Below are 6,000 nucleotides of genomic sequence, written 5' to 3'. Positions count from 1 at the left end.
TTCTACAAATTATTTTTTTTTTTACATATGAATTTCTTTGACCATGACAAAATCATGTCCTACTGATTTTTCGACACTTAATTAATATCCAGGGCAATAAGAAAGATAGAAAAGTTACTGTTATTTTATATAATGCCGGGTTATTAGATAACAATTAAAAGTTAAAAAAAGATAGTTATGGAAAAAAAGAAATGTGTCATACAGGAAAAGAGACCAGGCTCACTCATTTACCATACTCTTTGATGACACTTGTAGATTTTCATATCAATGAATGGCTTCTACTATACAAACTGTATGTGCTTTCAGAGTCTTTTGGTTTTCAAAATAAAATGTCAAGAAGACGAACACTTATCATATTCAATTTTATAAACTATAAGAGAATTTTATATCGACGACGTTTTCTCTATTAATAAAAGTCATTTTTATTCCTATGTTGATTAGATATATCTCACTGAACTCGAAATAAAAGAAACAGAATGACTGACACATCTATGTCATATTTGGACGCTTTACAATGAAAGACATTGATGGCAAACTGACAACTAAACTTTATGAAAAACGTGATAACTTCAGCACTTCTTTTGTCAATTAACTCCCTTTATTTATATGCAGCGATATACAATTATCGACTACATATGGAGTTTATGTCTCCTAGTTGATTCATTACGCAAGAGCATGTTCTACGAACATTGGAACAATTTCTAAAACCAGACAGGTCATTGACAAATAAGTTGATGATAGAAGGATATCAACAGCCTCGTATAAGTCAACATTTCGCTAATTTTATGGTCGATACAATAACCTTGTTTCCAAATCAATTTGTAGATAGTCGAATAGTGACTGAGATATTCCACACAAATTGTTAGGCCAGCATTTTCAAACTGAATTGTCTCGTGATTTTTACCCAATCGTGACAAGGGGCACTCGGCAGGTTTGACCAGTCGACAGAGGATGCTTCCTCCTGCATGGCACCTGATCTCACCTCTGTTTTCAGATGTTGGCTCTGCTCACAATTTATATTGTTCCCGTGGATGTGTGAGAATGATTACTGTTCAATATCTTCACATTTCATATTTAATCTTCCACAACAATTCATCCCAACTTAGATGTTTTCAGAGGTTCATGTTTTCACAAGCATCTTTATAATATCTTACTCGGAGAACTTGTATGTAGTATCAGTATGCTCTTTTAACAGAAGTAAGTTTGCTGATGACCAATGACAAGGTATGTGAATTTATTGAAGAAGCAGAAGTCTGCAGATACATGTATCTATAATGTCAAAAAGTCTGCTCTTTAATATATCGTGGGGAATGGTTGTATAAAGTGTTGAAAAGTCGTACTTTTTTATACTATTGGTTTTGGTATTGTGAAAAGAGTACCAAATCATTTCCAATAAAACGCTATACAAACCTTATGCCTTCTCAATACTTTACTAATTCAATTTTAGACAAATCCTTTGCATCGTTTGAAACTTTATTCTACGGAGTTTCTAGGTTGCAATTGCAGGTTTTTTTGTTTTTGATTTTTTTTACAACTTATAAGGATCGGCAGTAAATATAAATGACACCCTGCAAAAAAAAAAAAACAAAAAAAAAACAACCCTTACTCCTACAATTTCCCCTACTATTTTCTGTAAAAAAAAAAAGTATTCCCTCATTCCTTCATTATTTCAAACTTTAGTATTTTTACATATAATGAAAATAATTACATACCTGAATTAAGCCAATGGAGTAACGCCTAGTACTGTTAACTTCTTTATCTAACAAATGATATAAGTATCCGGGGAATTGGTACTCTCATTCCTATTAGAAAATTTTAGGGCGCCATGTGATCTCTTTTTAGCAAATCAATATTCTATAAATTTGTCTGAAGTGGAATAATTTCTACTCTGTAGACAATTCTATTCGGTAGACAACATATTAGAAGATTTTGCAGTTGGTCTTCTTACATTTTGGTATAGAAACTTTGTCCAGTGAGATTCCTAATAAATGAATGATTTTTAATCTACTGACCACCCCCTGACGACTGGTCGCGACCGCCGCGTGCCCCTTGTCATGATCGGGTAAGCGGAAAATCCGTAGAAAATTAATTCAGTGTGAAAATGAAATGTCTTTACAATTTGTATGAAAGACGTCATTCAGCATTCGACCTTACAACAGATTGTATTTGAAACAAGGTTAACTTTAAACGAGATTGGTGATACCCTTGTATCATTAACTTATTAAAAGTTTGCCAAATGTTAACTTTAAACGAGATCGTTGATACCCTTGCATCATTAACATATTTGTCAGAATTCTGTCTTGTTTTAGAATTTTTTCTTACGTACACGAGCGTGTGCTCTTGCGTAACAAATCTCGAAAGTCCAATGAAACGATACAAATTTGGAGCAGAGCAAACACGGACCTAAAAATTTAGAGGTGGGATCACGTGCTACGGAGGAGTGAGCATCCCCTGTCGACCGGTCACACACGCCGTGTACTCCTTGTCAAAATCGAAAAAAACGGAAAAATCCGTAGACAGTTCAGTGTATAAATAATGGCCTAACAATTAGTATGGAAAACATCAGTCAGCATTTGACTCAATAATAGGTTGTATGTGCTGACAAGGTCATTGTATCGAACGTAAAACTTGCGAAATGATGACTTTAAACAAGACTGTTGATATCCTTGTTTCATCAACTTGTTTGTCAATAGCTTGTCTCGTTTTGGAAATTGTTCATACGTAGAGCATACTCTTGCGTATCGAATCAACTGAGAGACATAAACCCCATATGCAGGTGATAAGGGTATATTGCTACATGCATAAGTAAGGGAAGTTGACGATTGAAAAGTTGAAGTCATCACGTTTCTCATAAAGCTTAGTTGTTAGGTTACCATTAAAACAACCCAATAATAAGTGATATTTACAAAATACATGTACATCATTATAATGTCCGTAGAATTTGCGAAAAGCTGAATTTAAACGGAATTGTTGAAATCCTTGTTACATCAACACATTTGTCAGTACTCTGCCTCGGTATAAAAGTTTATCGTATTCAGTGTATGCTCTTGCGTGTCAAATCGGTTGGGAAACATGAACACCAGATGCAGGTGATGTTGGAATATTACTATATGAATAAGGGAAATTGATGATGAAAAAGCTGAAGTCATCCTATTTGTTATACAGTTAAGTTATAAGTTAGGCATTATCGTTTATTAATTTCGAGTTCACTGGGGTATTTCGAGTCAAAATTTGAATGAAAGTAACTATTGTTAATTGATAAAGACGTCGCCGATAAATCTTATTAATGTTGAGTTGAAGGCCAAAAATTTGATTTTATACATGATTACTATCTCTTTTCCTCGTAATTTAACGTTCAAGTCAAAGTTTTCTTGTACATTTGGCAATTCCTTATACCGTTGGAATTAAATTCAAGAGATACCCGGTAAGTGACAAATTATTGATAAATGATTATACTGGCTAACATTATAAAAGACATCTTTTTGTTAATCTTTTGTTTTACTGTAAGAAGTACGGAAAAAAGATATTTGAAGATTTGCTTTCACATATTGAAAAGAGACAAGAATAATGGATTTTTATGGAATGTTTTATAATTATGGGGTTTTTTTCAGTTCTTCTCCTATGAAGTTGTTACTTTTTTCGTCACTTTGACGTCAGAGATTGCGTCAAAGGATCACTAAATAATATAACACAATAAAGTTATTTTCGTCAGGAAAACTTGACAAAATACGAAAGGAATGGTGTGAACGATACGTGTAAATTTCACGGCGCCACCGCCTCAATATTATTCTTACGAATCATGATGCCTATAAGTGGCTTCAAAAATGTAAAATGAACTGACGATGATGCAATATAATAAAGTCCTCAATTACAAATACAGCGATGAGGTAAAAAGCATCCATAGTTCTCATTGGTTTACTAGCTGCTACCATGATTGATATTCCAAAAAATAAAAAGCCAGAATATCTTTTTCTTTATAATATAGTGTTAATGTTGTCTTTATGTGGTTTATTTTTCAATTTGCAATTTATGAAATTCATTTTAAGATTGTGCTCATTTAATGCACCGCTAATGCAGTTGTGGAGAAGTATTCCTTCGACAAGTTTTCAGTCATCAAAGGTTTATTTGGTTTTTTTTAAAATTAAATTACAGGTATGGTCGACAAAGAGCTGTCTATTGTGTGGCTTTAACCCATAGCTCTTTGATTTAACCCTTTACCCTATGTCTTAAAGAGTAAACTCTCTTGAAAGTTAAAGGGTGTTAAGAAAGTTTGTTCAATATGATTTTTTTTTTGAAAATTTCGAGTAGTATTTAACTGAAGAGATTAATTTTCCAGTGGGACAAAATCACATGATTTTGTTTTCGATTTATAGCAATTAATTTCTACATGAAGTTGTAGGATTTTTCCATATGAAAATATAATAACATGGTATATACATCTTCAAAACACCCAAATGACAGAACTAGTACTGAACATTTTTTTGTAAAAATATAGGATTATTTACTTTTTTCTTCATAGCTTACTTTGCATTATACAAACTGATGAGTTTAGAAAGATCAGTCACTTTTCAAAAGAATAGGTTTACCATATTGGAATTTTATATTGACTTGATAAATTTTGTGTAGGTATTTGAAAGGAATTATTGCCGTGTGTGCTTAAGATATTTCATACAATATACTGCATCTCTGAATTTCTGCACAGACATCATCTGTTTCAATACCTGCCTTCCCTTTTCGTTTCAAAAAACACAATTAAACCTTATCAATAGCAAGAGCGGGACTCTTAGTTACTACCACCAAATATACATATATCTTTTCTGTATATGTTGAATGAAGGAAAATGTGGAAGAACTTTCTTGACGCCCTTTAATTCTAGATGAGTGTGTCATCACTATGCTATGAGGCGCCGTTTTGGTATTTACTGCCAAAAAGTGATATCACCTATTTGAATAGGTGATATCACCTATTCAATTGGTGATATCACCTATTCGAATAAGTGATATCACCTATTCAGCTTCTGAATAGGTGATATCACCTATTCGAATAGATGATATCACCTATTCGAATAAGTGATATCACCTATTCGAATAGGTGATATCACTTAATCATTTTGAATAGGTGATATCACTTATTCGAATAGGTGATATCACTTATTCGAATAGGTGATATCACCCATTCGAATAGGTGAGATCACTTATTCCTTTCAAATAGGTGATATCACTTATTCGAATAGGTGATATCACCTATTCAAATTAAATAGGTGATATCACCAATTCAAATAGGTGATATCACCTATTCGAATAGGTGATATCACTTAATCATTTTGAATAGGTGATATCACTTATTCGAATAGGTGATATCACTTATTCGAATAGGTGATATCACCTATTCAGCACGAATAGGTGATATCACCTATTCGAATAGGTGATATCACCTATTCATTTCCAATAGGTGATATCACCTATTCGAATAAGTGATATCACCTATTCGAATAGGTGATATCACCTATTCAATTTGAATGAGTGATATCACTTATTCGAATAGGTGATATCACCTATTTGAATAGGTGATATCACCTATTCGAATAGGTGATATCACCTATTCAATTTGAATGAGTGATATCACTTATTCGAATAGGTGATATCACCTATTCGAATAGGTGATATCACCTATTCGAATAGGTGATATCACTTTTTGGCAGTAAATACCAAAACGGCGCCTCATACTATGCACACTTAATAGACACCTAAATCTTGTTACAGATTTATTGACATATAACTTTCCATTGTTTCGTAGCCAGATATTTTTATTGAGTGTTTCCAATTTTTATGCCTCCACCATGAAATGGTCGGGGTATATAGTGTTACACCTTTCCGTCCGTCATTCCTTCATTCTGCCGTTATTCCATTATTAGCTCACCTGAGCTGAAAGCTCAAGTGAACTTTTCTGATCACCCAGTTGTCCGTCGTTCGTCCGTCCGTCCTCTGTCTGTATGTCCGT

The sequence above is a fragment of the Saccostrea echinata genome, unplaced genomic scaffold, assembly GCF_033153115.1.
Source record: "Saccostrea echinata isolate AGI-Se365-2 ecotype Australia unplaced genomic scaffold, CSIRO_AGI_Sech_v1 ptg000043l, whole genome shotgun sequence".
NCBI classification, from domain to species: Eukaryota; Metazoa; Mollusca; class Bivalvia; order Ostreida; family Ostreidae; genus Saccostrea; species Saccostrea echinata.
This window is presented reverse-complemented; position numbering follows the sequence as displayed.